General features: G+C 30.7%; 1 long non-coding RNA gene across 1 annotated transcript in view; it reads left to right on the top strand.

The window, feature by feature from the left end:
* The window catches only part of LOC142318909 (uncharacterized), a 122,152-nt gene extending 98,800 nt beyond the window's left edge, over positions 1-23,352 (top strand). The window contains exon 4 of the long non-coding RNA XR_012755076.1: positions 23,147-23,352. This is a non-coding gene — a long non-coding RNA (uncharacterized LOC142318909). The remainder of the gene's footprint in view (positions 1-23,146) is intronic.
* Positions 23,353-23,613: the final 261 nt, after the last annotated feature.

The raw sequence follows: 23,613 nt of genomic DNA, 5'->3' as shown, positions 1-23,613 counted from the left end.
AAATTATATTTATAAGAAATGTCCTTTTCGAACCGCGAACAAGCGACAATACACACACACACACACACACACACATACACACTTGTGTGTGTTATTCACACGTGAATAAATAATATATATGTGTGTAGGGAAAGAGAGAGGAGACAGTATTTCAAAATAATGTTGCCAAAACCTTGTAGTTGTAGTTGAAATAATTTTTGTCGTACAAATAAAATCTTGTAATTGTGGATGAAATAACTTTAAAAATGATTATAGAAATTTGATAACATCTGGAATAATATATATATATATATATATATATATATATATATATATATATATATGTAATTATACATACACAAGTGTAGAAAACGTTTTTTAATTATTATTATTATTATTATTGAAAAATTAATTTTATGTTGTTATCTACTAATAAGTTTGATATTCATGTACCTATTCATTTTACTTATATTTCTTACGTGATTAGTGTTTTGTTATTTCCTTTGTACACGTATGTCTGAGAATTTTCTCTTAATTGCTTTTATTGATTAATTGATTAGCTGGAATGTAGTTCATATTATTATAAATAATTAATAAGAATATGTTGTTAAATAACGAGAATTTATTAAATAGTTATGAACAAATAATATTATATTATCTCTCTTTTTTTTTTACGAAAAGTATTTTAAAATTATTTTATTACTTTAATATAATAATTTTTTTATTTTTAATCCTAGTTTATATTGTGTTGGTAATAATATTTGATCATCTTTTTCCATCACGTCAGGGTGTGATGATGTAATATCATGTATGCCGATTCAGAAAATTATTATTTTTACAACTAGATTAATCAATTGTGGATGCGTCTCTTTCGGTCATTCCTGTTAACCGTTCTCCCTGACAACTCCGCCTCCTGTCTCATCCACGCCTCTCCGTCTCTAGCCCTCCTCTTCCAGTTGACTCCGGCAGTCCGGTTAATTACTTTTTCCATCGATCTGCGGGTCTTTCTCTTGGCCGAGTCAGCTATCTCGGAGACCAGTCTGGTATCATAGGTGTCCAACGACCATCCTCTCCTTGCAACGTGATCTGCCTACTGACACTTTAAATGTGTTATATTCTCCAGCACGTCTGTTATTTTTGTAATAGATCTCTAATACTGACTGCTGTCTTTCTATCTAGTCTAATCCCAACATAATTTTTTCCATTCTTCGTTGCTGATCTTAATTTTCTCTTTATTACATTGCTTTATGTCCAAGTTTGACAGCCATACCAAAGTACCGGCAGGACACATTGATCAAGTACTTGTTTCTTGAAAAGTCTGGATTTGAACACCGTTGAATTACGTCGAGATGCTCTCCATACAGCTTTATACGTCTTAAAACTTTTGGAAGTAGTGAGTTTTTCATATTAATGTTGTCCTAAATTGGTACATTTTTCAACACTTTTCAATGCGTTGTTCTCCACTATAACTCTTTTTCGTGATATCCATTAATTATACACTATCTTTGTTCAAGAGTTAATCTGGAGGCCAACCTCTTTACAGACCATAACAAAATCATTCATGAGCATTTGTAACTCCGAAAAATCTTCAGAAAACAGCAGAGTGTTAATGATGAATCTTAGGTTTGTCAGTTCTTCTCCATTAATTTTGATCCCTACACCTTCTCAACCCAATTAATTCTTTTAAATGCCATTTCCAGGACCGCTGTAAAATATCTTTAGGGACATTGAGTCCGCCTTGTTTCGGCGCCTCTTTCATTATTAAACTCTTCGGTATTTTCTCCAAAACTAACGAGAGCTGACGACTCTTTATAGATATTCAGTATTTCGACGTCCGTGTCTGCCCCCTAAGTTAGTAAGGCTAACATAACCTCTGAATGGTTGACAAAGTGGGAATGCCTTTTCAAGATCGACTAATGCTAGGTAAAGAAATTCAGAAAGTACTATTTTTATTTACCGCTTCACGTAGTATCTTATTTCCTGTTTAGCCTCTGGGAATCACTTAAGAGGATGATATGTATAACTATTCCTAAGATGTGTAGTTAATTGAAACCGAACCAACTAGGAACACCCGGTATCCATGATCTAGTATTCAAATCCGTGTAAAATTAACTGCTTTTACTTGGATTTGAACGTTGGAACTCCCAACTTCGAAATCAGCTGGTTTACGAAGACGCGTTCACCACTAGACCAACTCTGTGGGTTTCATGTAATACCTGGATGTGTTCCGTAGTATTGTATCCATTACGAAAGCCAGCTTGCATTTTGGTTGGGTTTCATCCAGTAATCTCTAACTATTTGGTTAATGACTTACGTGAAGAATTTGTGCACAACCGGAAAAATACATATTGGGCGATATTTTTTATATATTTGGTGTTATTTTTTGTATGAGAATTATTAATGATTTGTTCCACTGGACTTTACGAGAATTGTTAATGATTGGAACAAATCCATATTGAATCACTGGACTGGAACAAATCCATATTTATGACATCGGATAAAGATTCGGACCAGGTAGATGATGTCTGCCATCTCATTCCCTGTTATTTAATACATCCGCAATCAGTCCATCGTTCTCGGCTGCGTTACCCTATTTTCATAACTATTACCATTCTAATCTCACAGGGAAGGATTTCTGGTACACGTTGCTCTCCTTTCGATATTTTAACATTTTCCTTTCCCTTTTCCCTTGTATAAACATAACATTTATAGAATTTTCCTGTAGAATGTACCTTCTAGTTTTTAGCCTTTTGGCATTCTCACGTAAAGCAAAAAATTGACTTTTCCTGAAGTTTCTGTTTAACCTTTCTATAGTCCTCCTTATTATCAATAGTCATCCTTACAAGTATTTCGTTATAGTTTTTTAAATCCTCTGTAATTTTCTTTCTAGTAGTCCTATAAACTAAAGGATATTTAACGACGATCATTTCAGCCTCTTAATTTCACTTCTTTTCTTTAAAAGTTCTGTAGTCCCTTCAGACAATTTCCTTTCCGGCACGGTTTGCTAGTTTCAGCAATTTCTTTTGCTGTTAGTATAAATAATTCGGCTATATGCGAATTAAATTTGAAACTAATTTGAAAGCAATTCTTGGAATTGTGCTTGCTTTTCCTTCAAATGCCTTGTTGATCATTCCTTCCTTTTTCACTGTTAGTTTCTTTCAAATTGAATATTTGGTAAAATTCTGGCTGTAACTAGTCTGTGGTCGCAATCCTTGTTAGATTTATTTAAACAAGCACATCCTGGACAGTACGCTGTAGGTTCTCATATTTTGTTACATAATCAGGACTTTTCCATGTTCATCTTCTACTGGAAGGTGTTTTTAAAGAAAGTCTTCAAGTCTTTGAATCTTCTAATTTCAAAAAATTGACCAGGTCTATCACCTCTTTCATTTCTCATTGCCAAGCCAAATTTATTCCACTATTTTTTATCATCATGTTGCCCAGTACCCACATTAAAATCTCGCATAATCATTTTAAAGTGACATTTCCTTCCCCTCTCCAGAATCGTAGCTATCTCTTCATATAATGCTAGACTTCTTCATTTTTATGACTCATTGATGGTAGATATGCATGTTTTATCAGCAATTTGTAACATTCTATTAATTGGAGCTCAAACCCAGCCATACGATCCAATATACTTAACATCCTAACGACTCTATTTTTAATAATCTTATTGATCTGAAATCAAATACCATTCGTATTCACATTAGAATTTCCCACGTGGTAAAGCATATTACCAGACAATTTAATGCAGTTAACAGTAGTTAACTTTCATCTCTCCGCATTGGCGGATCCAACAACTGAATTTGGGGGGGCCATTAAGAGCAAGAGATCACATTTTCCTATTTCCTTCTAATTAGGTTGGGTGTATAATATTTCATACACTTTTATTGGATCATACCATATTCTGAACTATTTTTAAACACGAAAAATTGTTTAACCAATCATTAGTATTCCTGTAAAAGACGCAAAAGGGACGATTCGGCAAAAACAAAATCGTGCTTAAGTTTCTTACAATTTTATTTCGATTTATAAAAAATAAACTAAGTTATTAAAAATGACCATCATCGGGACTACAGAAGCTAAATTAACTTTACGCTTGGACTGTATAGTCCTAACAACTTTAATCAAAATTGCCATGCAAGTAGTTAAAATTATGTAATAATATAATATGGGATAAAAAATAACTAGATGAAAATTGATTTTTATTTTTCATTCATTTCAGTATTTATAATTAACCGATTACATTCCATAATTTAACACATTTTATCTTATATAATAATAGTAATACAGTTATTCATTTACAAAATAAATTTATCTTGATTATGCATCTTTAACAAACCGATCGACAACGCGATTTATATCAATTTGCATGTAGTAAGTAATGAATATGCATTAGACCAAGTGACGTCAGCCTCTCTTAATTACTTATTCAGAAAAAGATACATCCATGTTAATTACAGAGTTGCAGCTGGTTATTTTGACAATACAGTATTGGTAAAATGTTTCAATTCTTTTCAACTGGGTTTTCAAAATGCCAAGGCCTTTGGGTCTTTGGGGGAGGGCCATAGCCCCTATAGCTCTCCCCTGGATCCGCCCCTGTTTCTCCGTTGAGCTTCACTCATTTCAACGATGTCCCATTTCTTAACTCCTGCTCTGGTTCCTTTAATCTCGCTTCGTTGCTCAGTGACTTGTAAGTACAGATCCACAAATTCCTGGCTCTTTGCTTTTTTATGTTAGCTAGTACTGCAATATGACCTACCCAGAGATCCAAGTGTGGGTCTAATCCGGAACATTTTACCCCAGTAATATCCTTCACAATCAGTAACAATAACTGAAGATTTCAGCATATATTATTCAAATGTACCTAAAAAAAATAACACCTTAATTTGGCGAAATCTCGAGATACTGAGGGTGACCTTCCTCTACAGCTTCACCCTCTTAATCTTTTAAGTTGAAGATTTAATGGCATCAATGCCCTATACACAGATGTAATCTGAACAAGTTTGGTCAAAATCGGTTCAGTAGTTCTGGTGGAGATATAAGGTGATTTAAAGGCCTACACCGAACACACACATAAATGCGAACATTTCGATCCGGTTATTTGGGTTCCTTAGGTGTCAAAACGTCAAAATCCGGTGAAAATCGTACATGCCCAAATTGGACCGAAAACGATATTTTCCCTTCTACAGGTATAGCACTAGACTGGAAAGTATAATATCTTTATTTAAATTATGAGTTAATTTTTTTATTTAATTTATACAAAATATAATTGGATTATAGAAAGATTGTTACTTTGAATGGTTTGTGGTTAATTCTAAATTAAACTTTCTTCAGACAAGTTATATTTTTCCAATTAATGTAAATTAATTGGAAAATTATTGCTAAATTAGGTCGTATTATTATAAAAAACGAAATAATAAAAAAAATATTTTTCATTTGTTATGCTGAAAAACCTAATGTGATATAGTGTTATAACAAGCATCAGTTTCTGAAAGATGATGAGTGCGGTAAGTACTTCTGTGTACAAGTGTGTGTGTGTGTGTGTTTTGAAATGATGGATGTACCGGCTGTGTAATATAATCCTCACCCTTTCAAATCCAACAGACGTTTGGTGTTTCTGGCGAGCACAATCCGTTACACTGTTAACAAGGAGTCTATTATCTATACAACGTAATGCATTATACTATGTAATGTTAGAGCGACTGTTTATTCTGCAGAACACGGCTACTTTCTGATTAATCAAACTTAATACACTTCCACTTGACAGGCGATATTACATTTTGTATTCTGAATTATATATAAGAGCTTGTATTTATTTCGCTATCGTATTTTAATCTTATAAACGATTTTCATTTCGTTAAACGTGTATGTTTTATATGATCTGCTTGTAACGTTCATTTGGGTATGAATTTGCTTCAGATGTTCATATTAATATTTAAGTTGTTTAACTATAGATATTTTCTACACTTCATGTATTATTGAATAATCACTCAAAAATCACGTTTCAATTCGCCATATAAAATCATATTAATGAAAATTTAATACCACTCTCAATTTATGTCAACCACCTGTAATGTTAAATAATTGTTACATATTATTAATTTGTATTAGGGCGGTCTTCACTTAATTTTAATGGATATAAATGAATATTTTAAAAACAGACAGTATAATAATTTTATAATTTTACGTTATTTTTTTAATTTTAATATAAACTGTCACTCATTTGTCGAAATATTTTAGGAAACCAAGAGGTTACTTTATTACTTTACCAAATTAGATGTTCACCATAGTGCTATGAAATATTTTTCATAGCACTATTTTATCTAATATCGGCGCCCTGATTATTTAATTAAATTCCCATTTATTTATTTATTTTTTTTAACAATATAGGAATATTATTTGATTAAATGCCCCAAACGGAAATCTTAAGAGAAAATTTCTTTATCACAGACAAATTCAACTCTGTATCTGTAGCTAATATATTGCAGCCAGTTACCTAGATTTCGTTCTCTGAAAACAGTTGCCTTACCTCAAAATGCCTTGCCTTACCGGGACTCAAATATAAAACCTCAAGGGAAAAGGTAGAAACGCAACCATTCATTCATTAGCAATTATATATTAGTAAGGGATTGACCTAAAATTATATTTGATGTAGTAGCTTGAGTGTTAAAAAACTGATTTTCTTTTACCTCCTTTTTTCTGGGTTAGGGAGAAAACATTTGGCATATTTTTACGGCTTAAAACCAGTTCTAGAGGGAATTAATTGTAGAAATTTTTAGCATGTTAATTCCATGCCAGATCGGGATTGAAATTCGGAATATTTTTGATTTAAAAAACGTTACAGGTTCGCCAAGGAGGTAGCGAATTATTATACTGTATTTTTTTATTTGATAATCGTTTGGAGAATACAAAGGGAGGTGTTATCAAAACGGAAGCATGTTTTAATCTTAAGGTTTAGTTATAGGTTTTAGTCACAGTGGAAAGTGGTATTTTCTGTTTTTTTACTTCCTTCTACGAAGTAAAAAAATTTCGGTATTTAGATTTCAACAAAAATGTAAAAAAAAAAAAATACAAAAAATGTTGATTTTGTACTTTTTCTTAACTGTAGTAATAAGCCCTCATTGAGAGCTTTTCAATTATTTATGAAAGTAGTTCTTATTTTCATTGATTCCGGAGTTATAGCCAAATAAAATTTTAATAATGAAATATTTGGATCTTACAAGGGTAAGGCACATCGGTTCGAGCCAGACTTCATCACCCTTTTTTTTAACTTTTTTTTAATTTAAATATATTGATTTATTAATAATTATTAACCTCTGATTGTAAAAAAAAAAAAATCGTAAATAATATTCAATACTAATAATAATAATTTATATATATGAAAAAATATCACAAGTTATTAATGAAATAAACTTTATGTAGTTTTCATTTTTTTTAAATATATTAAGTAATTTAATAAGCATTCAAAGAAGTCATCTGGTTCCACATCAGATTATTATTTTTTTTATTTATACATTTCCAATATGCTTAAATTTTATCACTCATGAGTTTTAACTACAATTTTATGGTAATTTAGAACTGAACTTTAGCTGGAAGTTATATTTTTGCTAATTTTTTTTAACATATTGGTTTTATTGCCAGTTTACTGCTTTTCTTTTGATTAGAAATAAACGAATAATTAATATCGAAAATATAAAACCAATTTTTTCAGCCTTATCACTAGAAAAAACCTTATAATCTCAGCAGTTAAAAACACATTTTAAAATTACACCTGACATATTTTATTATTAAATTGAACAGATAAATATGTTATGCCAAATAAGGTTCGATTTATGGAGATCATACTTAAAGATTAACTTAAATTACGACAAAGAAATCATTACTTGATAAGGCTAATGGACAAACCGGTTGTTACGAGAAATAATTCGTCTGTATGAATCTGACGCCACTAGTCGAGTATCTTCTCGATAAAAATAAAACTTAGAAATGCATTACGTATTTAATGATCTCCTTCACTTCTTAGTATTATCTTTTTTCCTGTTTAGCCTCCGGGAATCACCGTCAGGTAACTTCAGAGGATGAATGAGGATGATATGTATGAGTGTAAGTGAAGTGTACTCTTGTACAGTCTCAAGTCGACCATTTCTGGATGTGTGATTAATTGAAAGCCAACCACTACCAAAGAACACTGGTAACCTTTCAAAAGAACACCAAATCCGTATGAAAGTAACTGCCTTTACTAGGATTGAATGTTGGAACTCTCGACTTCGAGATCAGCTGATTTGCAAAAACCCGTTCACTAGACCAACATGGTAGGTTACTTCTATTTATTACACATAATTTGTTGTTAATTTATAACGCATTACCTAGCAATTACATTACATGCTATCTGACTTTCTGTTCGTATTTTTACATTTTGAGACATTCATAACATTTATTTAAAATCGTTTTGTTTCATAAACGCTTACCGTTATTTTTATGAAATGAAATTTTTTTTTAACTTTAATAAATTAAAGCATCTGGCAATTAAGTAATAGTCAAAAAATCTATGTGTAGATATATATATATATATATATAATAACACATGATGAGGGATTCATAAATCAACGCCCAAGAAAAACTATTGAAGATAAATTGATGAAAATTTGTATACGTATTTTTCTTACGGTATAAGCCCATACTAAGAAAGGTGTTTTTTTATTCCGAGTTTAAACGTGTAAAAATTGAATAATTTTTTCAGAGTAAATTTCTCTGTAAAAAATGTAGATATCAACTTCATTTTTGGTGTGTGTAATGTTCATGTGAACCATCAACAAAACAAATTGTAGATTTCCTTAAATTCGACCTTGAAAGGGGGTGAAAATGGTAAAAGAATTAAAATTGTGAACAATAATTGTAAATTTTCCCCATTTCTGGCTATACTAAATAAGATATTCAGATTTGGGCTTACAATACTGTTCAGATAAATATATAAAACCATTTTCGGTTTTTTTTTTAATTTCTATTTTTTAAGGGTGCAAAGGTGTACAGTGCGGTGGCTGAATCTTCACTGCCACTGTTACTAGATGTGTATCGCGACTGGCTATACCTGCTTCCAACTCATTGATTAAAATTCATTAAAAAAATACTGACCGCGATGTGAAACGCAAGTAACCACATAGAGCGGGTGAAGCCGTGACGGGGATGCTAGTAGATTTTTATTTTTTTTGACTGGTCACTGTAGGAACACATAGATTAGTTAACCTCTAGCTAGATTTAGCCCTGCAATATTTCTTGATTCTTTCACCGTGTCACTTCTTTCTTCTAACCGATTTAGGTTACCGCTTTCTTTTTTCTCCTTCTGGATCTCTTTGAATTCTAAGATTTTTTCCTTAGTTCCTTTTTTTATTTTAAATCCGTCACGTTTATATTTGCTACTATTAGGTCCTCTTTAATTACCCATGGGGTAGGCAGTTACTTTTATACGGATTTGAATACTAGGTCGTGGATACCGGTGTTCTTTGATGGCTGGGGTTTTAATTAACCACACATCTCAGGAATGATCGAACTGAGACAGTACAAGACTACACTTCATTTACACTCATACATATCATTCTCATTCATCCTCTGAAGTAATACCTGAACGGTAATTCCCGGAGGCTAAACAGGAAAAGAAGGAAAGGTCCTGTTTAATTGCTTGAACCATATAACCTTCGTCTTGACACCATTACACTTGTCAAAAATTCCCTTCGTAAGCCTATTTTAATCGATTCTTTTCAGATTTCCGCCGTAGAATGCGGTAGAATTAATTTTTTCTAGGCGCTAGCATTTTCCTTAGTATTCGTCTTTCAGGAAGTTCCAGTTTATCTATTTCCCCTTGGTTCACAGCTCGGCATGCTGCCGCATTTGCAAGTATATACTTGTATATATAATCGTAGGTATATTCACTAAAATCGACTGCACCGCACTTTATACACTACTTCTCTTCTCTAAACTTATTGTAATCATAACCAGTGTTGCTCCATTATGGTTGTTAGCTTTAATAGATGATAAAATATATCAATAGACTTTGTCTAATTGACATTGAATAACTTTAAATTATCAATATTTACTAGTTTACCAGTACAATTTTTGGATTACTAGTCATATTGAATTAATTGGAACAAGATTACACTCAAACATCATTCACAAATATGTACTTAAAATCTGAAATTAGATTGACATTTTAATTACTAATTTTATTATCAGTAGTATTTATGAAATACTACTACTAATAATGATTAGTAGTAATATTAGTTCTACTAGTAATTGCTAATTATTATTTATCATGAAATTTATGATAAATAATATTATTTTTATAATTTTATTTTTCAGTGATTTTATCATGAAAATATAAATATAAAAAATGGTTAAATATAAAATGTTAAATATAAATATAAAAATGGTATTAAATTCATTAAACTTAAAAATTGGAAAATCCAGAATCGAAAAATTTTAATATTTATTAAACTACCCAACAAAATGGCAATCCATAAAAGAATACAGAAAATGAAGAAAGCCTACCGGATAACTAAATTAATTTTCAACAAAATTTGATCCTACCACTGTGGGTTTTTCTGATGCACGGCTTCCACAAACATACACACACAACTTAATTTATAATTTTATTTGAATATAATATGTTTTAATTTATTTAATTCGATGATTTTAACTAAAGTGCACACTTATACCGTATTTAATTCGTGCGAGTGTGGCAGTACTAGTGGCGACGGTCTATAAACTAATATAATTTCACAACTTAGATAGAACAAATTTCAATTGTACGGTCGGCAGACTGGTGTAGTTGCGCGGCTTAACAAGGTACCAAGTCAACCAGGCGATCGAGTTCGCGACCCAGCCAGACCGAATTAATTTTTTATACTTTAAATATTATTCATTTATTTAATTCTACCGCTCACCTGTGACGTAACAACATAGCAGGCCACTACAACAGTTGTACGTCAGTGCTACCAACCTATGAAATATTAACGAAATTAAAAAAAAAAAATAATATGTAAAGTAAAAATATAATTTGGTTGGCAACCCTGTGAAATTTAAATTTCCCGGTCCAGGAGGACGAGGGGAAAGAGAATTTATCATAAGGAAAAAAGGAAGCTTATAACATGACGGACTGCGACACTAGCGCTTCTTGTGGTGACAAGGGTTACTATTAACGCAGTACACCCACTTAGCCACTAGTTAGAAAACTTTTTGGGATGGGTGCAATTTTGTTTTTTGCAAATTTTGTTTTTGAAAATATATTTAATTCTTAAAAAAAGTGCCTAAGAAAAATATTACCTTTAATTAGTCGAAATCTCGAGATACTGAGAGTGACCTTATTCTACAGCCTTGACCTTTTAAGTTGAAAATTTAATGGCTTCAATTTCTCACATGAAATTGATTCATCACATGAAATTTTTCATCATGATTAGAAGTAATCTTACGAAGTTTTATCAAAATCGGTCCAGTAGTTCCTGGAAATATAAGGTGATTTAAGAGGCCAACACCAAACACACACACGTACATACGAACATTAACATCTGGTTTTTGTGGTTCCTTAGGTGTGAAAACGTCATGATCTGATGAAAACTCCATATTCCCAAATCGAATCGATTACAATATTTACCATTCTAGAGCTATAGCTCTGCTATAGCGCTATCTAGGCAGGAAAGTAAAAAGATTTGTGATAAAAATAAACTTGTGAAGAAGAAATCCAGTTTAACAAATGTTGAAGAAAAATTCCTCCTCAGCCCTTTTTTATTCTGGTCTGTCCATGCCAAAATAAAAAAGTACAAATTAAGATCCATATTGAAAATGATGAAGGAAATAATGGAGAAAGAGAGAGCAACTGAATAAGGCGAAGAATTTGTACCATAGAGATGGAATCGAAAAAAAAATTAAATTTAATTGATAAATACGTACAAACTTCGAATAACTTAAACGGTTAATTGACAGATTTTTACTCTTACTCTAAAAATATCCTTTATAAGGGTGTCCCATATAAAACGCAACACAAACTTATATTGGTAGGTATTGAAATAATAAAAAGGCATATGTAAATGTAATTTTTATTATTACCATCCATTACCTTACATTTAGAGTAAATGTTGGAAGTGGCCGCCATCTTCTTGAATACAAGCTTCAATTCTTTTTACAGCGTTTCTTGCAACTTTTTTCAAAGTTTGTGGCTGGACATTTAATACAGCTTGTTCAATATTGACTTTCAATCGTTCAAGTGTTCGTGGTTTGTTGCTGTAGGCTTTTTCTTTGAGGTAACCCCGTAGAAAAAAATCCGCCGCAGTCAAATCTGGAGATCTTGGTGGCCACAAGCCTCGACCGATAACACGATTACCAAAGAATTCCTCGACGAAATCAGAAGTTGAACCTGCGTAGTGCGATGTCGCACCGTCATGTTGTAGCCGGCAGTGTCTGTATTCCTCTTACAAGAGTGCAATGAACTGAAATAAAATATCCTGATATCGTTCTGCATTAATGGTGTACTCGAAAAAAATAGGACCGATTATTTTCTTCCGCGATATCGCGTACCACACGCCCAATTTCTGCGGGTGTAATTGTTTTTCGTGATAAACGTGGGGATTTTCACCACTCCAAATTCTACTGTTTTGGCTATTTACGTAGCCATCCAAATGAAACCGTGCTTCATCTGTGAAAAATAACGAATCCATAACGTTAATTCACTCACGCAGAAATCGACGGAACCGTAGACAATAATGTAGCCGTTTTTCTTTGTCGGGCTCAAGAAGTCGATGAACCGTTTGAATGCGATAAGGACGTAATTGTAATTGTTTGGTCGCCCGATGAACAGTTGATTTAGACAAATTAATTTCAGCAGACAAACGTCTGATCGATTTATTTGGCGAGGCGAGTAATCGGTCTTTCATTTCAGTGACTGTATCTGTATTCTACACTAACGCAGATCTTTTGTGTTCCTTGTTATTAACAGAACCAGTCTCTCTAAATTTTTCAACTAACCTTAATACTGATGTTTTGTTAGGAGCCGGTTTATCTGGATACTTATGGCGAAACAAATATTGCACTGCAACCACTGATTTCGTACTGAAGTACGACTCAATGATGAAAACACGTTCATCTAGCGAAAACACCATCTTGTCTCAAGCAATACACTGAACGTTATGATTGCATTGTTGTTACTATCGGTAGTGTTCTACTGCGTCGCCGCGATGTTCAGATGTTGGACGAGTCCATTTCAGTAACGAGTAGTGGAATAAGCTTGACTTTTGGAATTTTATGGATGAGTGATTGATGGGTTGCGTTTTATATCGGACACCTATATAATAGTATTTCGTAAGATCTATTGATTTAATTTTTTTTGACTGATGAATTAATTCATAATTCAATTCAGAACCTTATAAAAGAAGTTTGTACGTGATAACGTGAAAATGGAAATTTGTAGCATATAAAAAGTGCGATGCCTGACCGGGATTCGAATCCGAGATCCCCGGATAAAAGGTCGAGACTCTACGACTTCACCACGTAGATCAAAATTTATGAATTAATCTTTTTTATTATTTCCTCCTTTTTTATTTACTTATCCACTGTTTAAGACTGGAAATTATTCATTTGTGTTTAAATTTTAAATAAAGTTTTTATAAAAGGTTTTTGATTGTAATGTTATTTTCAATTTTAATAATTTTTATTATTTTTCGTTTGGTTAAATAATTTTTATGTTTAATTTCGTTTTTAATTTTTCTTTTTTATTATAATTGTATTCTTATATTTTGAAAAATAACTCGTTTAATGTTGTTTAATTTACTTCTTTACGACTGGTTATTCTTTAATATTCTTTGTTATTATTATTATTTCATTTTTTAATTTCCTTTTTACCTTCTAACATAAATTTCTCATTTCCTGTAGTTCTTTTTTCCTGTAATCATTCATAATATTATTGTTATTGTTTACTAAAGTTTGATCTTTATTTATTATCCATTTAAACGACGATTATTCATTCAGGAATATATATATATGTATGCTATACGTATATGTGATGGAAGTTTTACGATTATTGTACGGTTATTATGTAACCTATTATGGATTTGTGCTATCGTTGAAAATTACGGTGTAAATAATGTTTGTATTGTACAGCATGTCATATTATTGTATTTAATGGTATTCTTAAATAATTTTATAATGATATTTTGATGTAGGAGTTGTACAAGTCTGGCGTAATTTATAACATAAATTATGTTATAAAAACAACCCGTGATACGTACTGATGATTGAATTTAGTTATTTTATTTTGCTTGAAACTTTATTTTATTGTTTCTTTTCAATGTGGTTCATCGATTACTTTTTTTATATACTAATGAAATAATTATTATTGTATCGGAAGTTTATAGATATAAACTTAAGTACCTTATCTACGAAAGGAGTAGTAATTAATTAAGTAGGACATTTATATGAGTAATGACCGGATTATGATCCTGGTGGTCACGGTAGTAATGCAATGAATCTTGCCTAATCTACTTCCGTTTCTAGTAACTTACCGTAAGATTATTCGACTCATCCTCCATATGTAATCTTATGACGATAAGATTTTGTTTTAAACTCGTATGCGATGAAATATCGTTTTTAATTTGTGATATATTTTTTAATAACTAATTTTTTTGTTTACTGTTTTGGAACATATTTAACCTACCTTGTTTTAAATCCAAAATTGCAATTAAATTCATATCGTATAAATCAATATTTTACGAAAAAAAATTTTGGTGAAAATATTTAGGGAGTTATCGTGTATAAATATTTGTCATATGATAAATATGTTTGTAACCAATCTAGTAAATTGTAATTTGTATTCCTAAAAAGAATGCTGGGTACCATATGTACGAAGAACGTTTACGGGTATATTAACACCATTTCTTCTATCCACATTTTCAACATATCCGTATTTTGTTAAGCAGTATTAATAATGATAAATTAGGAAACAGAAAAAAATAAAATTGTGATATTTTTACAAGAAAAAAAATTGAAAATATCAAATTCAGCGTATAAAAAATATAAAACTTCCAGTATAAATTGATATTTTTTGGTTCGGATAATAAGGGGTGTGGGAGAGTTTTTAAAAACTTGTTTTATTATTTTTAATAATTTTTTGAAAGATGACCAGGTAATATTTTCACTAACTTGTATCAGGATCAAGGTAAGTCGTGAATCCTATTGAGAACAATATTTTTCTTACAAAATTTTCTCAAAAATAAAACCATGGAAAAACTTTATAAATTTTTTAAAAATTACCCTATTCCGTTCCTGATCCAAAGGTATTGTCCACCTTCCCCAGCTTCTAATCGCTCTTTGTATTTACCTTGTAAGGCCAAAATGCTTAAATCCCTTTTAACATTTAATTAATTTTTTTTTTATTGGAGATTTGAGTGGTTTTGCAAAGTTATTTAATTTTTTTTTATCTCGAGCCCCAGTGCCACCTAGCGGGTCCAAACTAATTCAGAAACCTTCGCAGGCGTACACACAACTCCTGACTAAAGTTTCATCGCAATCGGATGAATGGTGTAGGACTGCATACGAGACAAACATTCATTTATATATATATAAATAATTTTTACCGCTAACCTGTTATTTAAAATGTTATATAAGCAGTATTTTTTCCTACGTCTGTTTTACTATTCATTCCTAGTTTTACAACATTTGGGATGAATTTAGAACGAATTTACAGGAAGTTTTCCCTTAGGGGAAACATTTCAGAGGGTACGCATTAACTTAATTACCCGGCATTGATCTTGGGGAAGGGTTAGTTCTATCTGCCTCCACAAACAATGAAGTTACACACTTCTTGTTTGCATTAATAATTATCTATTCGCTTTAAGAAAACTTCTGTGGAACTCATTTGTATAGTGTGTATTTTTCCTGAATATATTTTTGTAAAAATCTTACGATGCATAATTTTATTTTTTTAAATATATAAATTTACGGTTTTGTAATTGCATGATTAAATATTTTTGTTTTCTTTGTCAGTTTATATATTATTATTTATAAATAACATCAGTTGTTAAAAAAGAAGTAATAACAATAAAATCAAAAAATCACTATTACAAACACATTCTTTAAGATTAAATTTATGGGAGAAATAAAAACTTTTCCTACTAACAGATTTGAGACAAGGTGACGAATTATCACCAGTCCTAACAAAATAATGGGTGAAGGTTTTGGCGGATCCAAAAACCGAAACGTCAAAAATGCTGTCTAGTGTTTGCTGACGACCCGAATTTCTATTTGAATCGAAGGAAGACATAGTAACACAAACAGAAGAGTTTACAAATAGTAAAAAGCAAGCCTACAACTTAACCCCGAAGGGAAAGACACCCGCCACGGGTGACGGATCAAGTCGCCACACCTCCCCCTCCGCACCTAGTCCTTAAGGGGTTTACCGGAGGTCGTCTTTAACAAGCCTCAAGAAATTTTGCAGTCTTAGCCTCAGTCAAGATGCCACCGATGCGAATGTTACATGTGACATTCCCATCGGTGTACTAAACCTAAACGGATCCAACAGAGATTACGCTTCAAGCCTTAAACAAGATCATACCGATTCAGCTGGCTAGAACCTAACTGATGGAAGAATGTGAAAATCCAACCCTCAACACTGAACGCTAAACACAGAAATCTAAAACACAAAATAATGATAATTATAAACAGAAACAAGAACTTAACAAAAACATAAAACATTAACAACAGTTAATGTACTGTTGTACAAACCAATTACAAGATACTAACCTAAAACTCAAAAACATATAACATAAAACCACGATAATAAATCGAATAAACCACCAATAAATTCCGAACAGCAAACCATTAATAACAAAACAAAATAACTAACCAAAAAAAATCTACACTAACAATTTTCCTACATTTAATACAGAAAACAAAAATCACAACAAACTAAACATCTGTTTAACACATGGAAATAGAAAAAAAAACAGAACTGGCAAAAATAAAACTCCAAATAAAAACAACGAAAACATTAACATATAACCCAACAAAACCAAACAAATCACCAACCAGAACTACGTTAACAAACTACCAACGTACATCAAACACCCAACTACAAAAATAAATAACTAACCATCGAAAATCCTGACCATAATCCTACATCCAACGAGAAATAAAAACAACAAACGGAAAACTGCAGCAGCTGCCACCTCATCGGAGGATTGTCCTACGTACATTCCTCCGACCTACAATTGTAGCCGGCTGGTTCCCCTACTCGGGAACAATTTACACATTAAGGAACTTTTCATTCTCTACTTAGCACCGGTGAAATCTAGCTCCGCGTTCCGGCGTGCCGAAAAGGATTTTTTAATATGGAGAAGAAATATCGTAGCTTAAGAAAAATACCATGACCACCAGAATTTGAACCCTAGACTTTTCGGATGGAGGGCTGAGATACTATCATTCTGCCACGGAAGTTTACCAACCTCCGTGTTAGATATAATTTCTATTAGTAATTACTTGCTAAACACAGGGCCACAAACTCATACAACCGATACTACGACAGTTGGTCGTATCATTTCCAGTCCATTGTTACTGAGACAATGCCGTTAATTAAAATTATACAGATATGTATACATCTCTTTCAATTCAATAAACTCAGTAAAAACCCCTTAATGTAGTATTTATTGTCGATAATATATTTTTGCTTTTATACGTTATGATTTTGTAAACATTCTTTGAAACATTCAACCTTATAATTTAATTATTTGTAAAATATAACATTCTTTAATGGATCAGAATGACTAAATTAATACAAAATATTATTTCTCATAAACGATCTAATTTAGTAGAAGTTCATTTGTTTTTAAAAAGTTTAATGTTAATAATCATCTAAAAAGAGAGAAATCTTCGTTTGGTAATTGATTTTATTGGATATGTGAGTAAAAATAATTAGTTGTATTAATAATAATAATAATATATTCCGATAGATATTCAGTACAATCGATTTTTGTAATCGAGTGGTACTGTATTTAATGAATTTTAACTAAAAGTAGATATTTAGGCACCCTGCACAACACCTAACACGTGACCGGTTTGTTCATATTCGCCCTTCAAGTTTCTTTAATGGTACCACTCACTGAAATTGTTGTTATCTGATAAGCTTACTTTTATTTTACTTTCCAGTTATTAAAAAAAGTAATTAAGAATTGATCATGATTAATTGACTAAAATGTTCGTTGTTAAATAACCTCTTGAATCCTATCCAATTACAGAATATATAGAATGGTCAGAATTGACAAATAAATTACTTAGAACCAAAAATATCTTTTAATTCATAAATATTGGAAATAACATTTATATGAGTATGGAAGTTATCTACTTTTAAACGTTACATTTGCTTGTTGTGGGTGGATAAAGTTATCTTGCATGAAAATCAGGGAGCTTTGATACATTATTATTGACCAAGAAAGAATGAGGTAAGCAAATAGTAGTAGTAATAGTCTTATCAGCTTTTCTTTTCAACTTTTACATGAAAGATGTAATTTGAAAGAAAAATTTAATTTAAAATATAATAAACTAAATAGAAATCTTAACAGTTTTAATATTCATTTGAAATATTATTTATTTATTTTTGTTTTGCAAAACAAAGAAACAAAAAATGATTGATTAGATTCTTTATTAAAAACTAAATTAAGTAACATTTGATATGATCTAAATTCATAAACCAAAACGAAATAGTCAACATTGTTATCATTGTGATGGTCTGGTAGGATTAAATTGGGATAAAAAACGTAAATGTAAAACCTGATTATTTTTTTATGATACTTTATATATATATATATATATAGTAGCAACATTATATGAATCAGTTACATTAAACAGTTGCTAGAATTCGTATGAGATTATAGTTAAGATACTAAGCACCAATCATAAGTGTGTATTTCACATTCGTTCATGATGGGTCGAACTAAAGTTTCATTCAAATAGCACTGTGCTTTCGTGATTGGTTGAAGAAAACAGGAAATGATTTCTACGCTGTACTAACAGGTGACTACTGATTGGTTAACAGTCTCCAGTAGGGACTGGTCTTTACTTAAACGTAGAACGTAGTATAAGTTTTGAAACTGTGTATACATCTACGGATACATCCTCGTATCTCATTGAAGCGACTGTATCTTTCTGCAACAGATGGAGAGATTTCCAGCAGTTTTAATTGAAATTCCTTTTTCCTTCTTAATATTTACCTGTCCCTTTGTTAATTGAAATTATGAAATTGTATACTACTGTGAAGTGTTTTTAGACACATAATTCACTAAAAAAAATTCTGCCTTTATTGAGTGTCAAAATATTGTTTTTTTTTTAATATATCGTTGCCATATTGAAACGAATTGTAGAGAAAATTTTTAAAGTACTTTAAAACTAATATAAAACTCTTAAATGGACTTCAACATTTATTATTTATACTCTTATTAAAATTATGAAGTTCTCACACTTCTCTGTAAAAAAAACTCTGATGCGGACACCAATGACTCCCTTGTACGCTTATACACTTTTTTTTTTTTAAATTAAAAGTTCATAAAATTTTATTTCATTAATAACTTCTGATATTTTTTCATATATTTTTTTTTTTTATTGTTGTTATGAATTATTATTAATCGTAAAGACTTTTCTACAATCAGAGGTTAATAATATTAATAAATCAATATATTTAAATAAAAAAAAAGTAAAAAAAAAAACCGGAGATAGTCTGATTCGAACCGGTGTGTCTTCCCCTTATAAAATCCAAATATTTCAATAATTAAAATTTCATTTAGCTATAACTCTGGATCCAGTGAATATAAGTATCACTTATGATATATCGTTAAAAATCTCTCTATGAGGGATTGGATTTTGTAGTTAAATAAAGTCCAAAATCCAAAAATATTTGGATTTTGGGCTTTTTTGGACACTTTTATTTCAGTCAATTGCAATCAAAAGGGGAATTGCACATAGGTGTTACAACAGTTCTAAATCCAAAATCTCAACTTCCTATGGCTAATCATTTTTAAGTTATGCGAGATACGTACGTACAGATCTCACGCCGAAACTAATCAAAATAGATTCAGGGATGGTCAAAATGGATATTTCCGTTGAAATCTGAAAACCGAAATTTTTCGCGATCATAATACTTCCTTTACTTCGCACAGTGAAGTAAAAATAACCGAAAAACTTAGCAATATCTCTAGTAATTTTTATAATTTTTCCTTTTATAAATAAAATCTCTTAAAAATAATACAGTTAATTGGGTTAAACCATAATAATCAGTATTTTCTATTAAATAGTTCGTAAGGTGTAATATATTTTTAAACAGAACTGGTTCTTCTATAACATTATGCAGTTAACTTGTATAAGTGAAAAATCGCATTTCGTTTGTGGATTTTTTTATTTATTTATTTTTATCCTCCCGATAGCTATATCGGAAAGGTCGTTTTTCCCAGGTTGTCTTAGATTTTTTATATTTAGTCGGGTGTTAAGGTTCAGTTTTGGGACCGATTCTGGTACTTCATCTTCACCGCAGACCGTCCAACTATTGTTCATTGTTGCTTCGGTTGCTGATAATACGGCGATCTTGGCGGTCGACGATGACCCAACCCAAGCTTCGGTTAACTTGCAACAGTAACTTAAAATTATCCAGCTGTTCCAGAATAAATTGATCATGAGCCTAATCGAGGTACGTGGTTTGTGAGGAACAGAGAAATCCATGACAAACTGGGGGTTATCATACGTTCATGAGGAGATTCAACGATTAAAATGGAAATACAAATTAAGACCAAACAACCGTGAAAGCAATATAGCTGTGAACTTACTGCACAATAGCGAGGATATTAGACAGCTGAGAGAGATACTCTGATAGTGGAACTTCTTCCCTCAAATATTATTCACTTTCATATCATTTTATTTAGAAGTTTGTTGATTATGTGTATTTTTTTAATATTATTCTTTTATTTCTTTTTACTGTTTTTTTTTTTTATTTTTTTATTTTATTCGTAGTATTATAATTATATCACGTATTGATTATAATTTAATCACTGCATGTTGCTTTTCATACATGTAAATGTATACTACTACTTTCATGTTTTCCTTTGAGGAAGCTTCTCTTCATATCACTGTTTTGTGATCCAATTTACTTAGGGTTTATATATGTTGTACTGATTCTAAATAAATTTTGAGAAAAAAAATTATTACTTTCCGAACACTATTAAACTGTCAACAGAACGATAGCGTAAATTAAGAATGACTAAATTTTTTCAGTTTAACAATGAATACAAATGGTTTCACAAAAAATAATTAAATAAATTTAAAAAATATTCCGTCAGGGATAAACAAATACATTACAGAATACTTAATAGTTGTGTATATAAACTGTTTAAACAGTTGTATGAAAAAAAATAATAATCTATTCATAATTCATAAATATTACATCAATTACAATAATATAATATGCAGGGTTTCCCACGAAGAAACTTTCAGGACATGTTCTACTGGCGAAAATAATGAGAGAAAAAACCGCATAAACATAGGTATAAAAACGATTTGTTTTCGAGTTATGGCTAACGAAAGATTTCGCTCAGATTTCAGCTCTTCTAATAAGAAGCCCTACTGTAATTTTGGGACCCAAATTAAGGAGTAAAGTTGTAGATCTCTTATGTAATTTGAGCTTGGAATTGGATAAAACAGGTAGTTCCCAATCTGTAACTTCTGTAATGTTAAAGATATCCGACGTAAAACCCAAAATTCGGTATCGAAAAAAACAAGTTTTTATTAGGTTTGTAGTACAGTAGCTTTGTTAAATGACTAATAAATGCGGAAGATTTAATGACAAACCTTATAGAGAATTTAATTCTGAGAAAATTAATGTAAATACAATCAATATAAGGTTAAAAACTTTTAAAAATCTGTGTTTTTTTTTAAGCAAAACAGACGAAAAATAGACAGAATATCGAATTATTCTTTCTGGACGTAATAAATATTCATTGGTATATTTTTAATATACCAAAATAAAAAAAAATAAAATACATGGTGATAAATAATAACAAATATCAGTTACAGTAAATTTCGAAATTATCGTTTCTATCTGGCCCCAAATGAACTAATCTTGTAGTTTCTAGGTAGTAAGTCAGGTAACACACCAGATTTTGTGTCTTACGTCGGATATCATTGAAATTACAATTCTGAGACCTGTTTTATCCTTTTTCCCAGCTCAAATTACTTAAGAGACCACCAACTTTACTCTTTAATTTGAATCCCAAAAATTACAGTAGGGTTATTTTTTATTAGAAGAGCTGAAATCCGGCGAAATCTTTCGCTAGCCGTAATTCGAAAATAAAGCAGATCTTGTTTATATAATTCATTATTTTCACCAGTATAACATGTCCTAAAAGTTTCTTCGTTTCTTTATGGGACACTCTATATATAATTTAATTTTGTATTAATATTTGACCCACATAAAATTACACGTAGAAGTATCATTAAAAATAGTTATGTCCCCTCTTAATGGCATTTTAAATTCTCCCGTGGGGGAATAACAATTTTTTATTTAACAAACAAGTTAATCTTGTTGATAGTAATTATATTGCTTTATGTATTTAATAAATTAAAAGATTTTATTTGAATAATGTATACTGCAATGTGTTGATGTTATAATTATACAGTTTGAAAATTTATGAATGTCCTTCCAAGTACTATGGTTAGTTTGTAATAAGGATAAAAAAAAAAATAGCCTTCACTATTTTTCATTTGAAGTAACGTTAGGCTATGTAGCACTTGTATTTTATTGCCGTTAGCAATAGAGTTTGCAAGTGCGATTTTTTTTTCCGAAACCCTATAATCATTGTTCATTACATATTCGAATTTATAGTATAAATTCTTGCTGCTTATTATTTATGTTATTTAAAATTTAGCTAGTTAAAAAAAAGTATGAAATAAAACAGTGTAGTATAGTTTAGAAGAAATAAATATTAACTCTGTTATTTATAATCTGAATTTATCTGTTCTTATACCTGTCTTCATTCAAAAACTGTATGCTTTCATCTAGTACTGTTTGTAATATTTCTTATCTTGTTTAGATTTTTCTTTCAATTTACCCTATTCTTTAATATTAATTTAATTCTTATTACTTTCTTTGTAGAAAATGAAAAAGGTGATGCGTTCAAAAAAAAGAGAAAAAACATTCAAAAAAGAGAAGAAAACAATCTGATAAGAAAAGTTAAATAAGGGTAAATCTTAAGAAAAAAACCGCTATCACTGTGATTGGAAATATCAGAAGTCACCCTTCTTTGAAATTCCAGTTATAAATGTATTATACAAAACCTATCTGGATTTTACTCTCTTTTTTTTTTTTTTAATAAAGCAGCTTGGGTTTAATCAAAAAACGAGTTTTTGAGTTTACTATTTATTTCATCGTATACATAAAACTAATTTAATTTTTTCTTGAATATTTAATGTAGAATTTTCTTTGATATTTTATAACCCATCTACCGCGCAGTCTTATACATATATACTCTATATATATATATATATATATATATATATATATATATACACATAAAAGAAACTCTCTTGTTTAACTCAAGAAAAGCTACTAGTAAGGGGAAC

This window comes from Lycorma delicatula, chromosome 2, assembly GCF_047948215.1.
Source record: "Lycorma delicatula isolate Av1 chromosome 2, ASM4794821v1, whole genome shotgun sequence".
NCBI lineage: Eukaryota > Metazoa > Arthropoda > Insecta > Hemiptera > Fulgoridae > Lycorma > Lycorma delicatula.
This window is presented reverse-complemented; position numbering and strand designations above follow the sequence as displayed.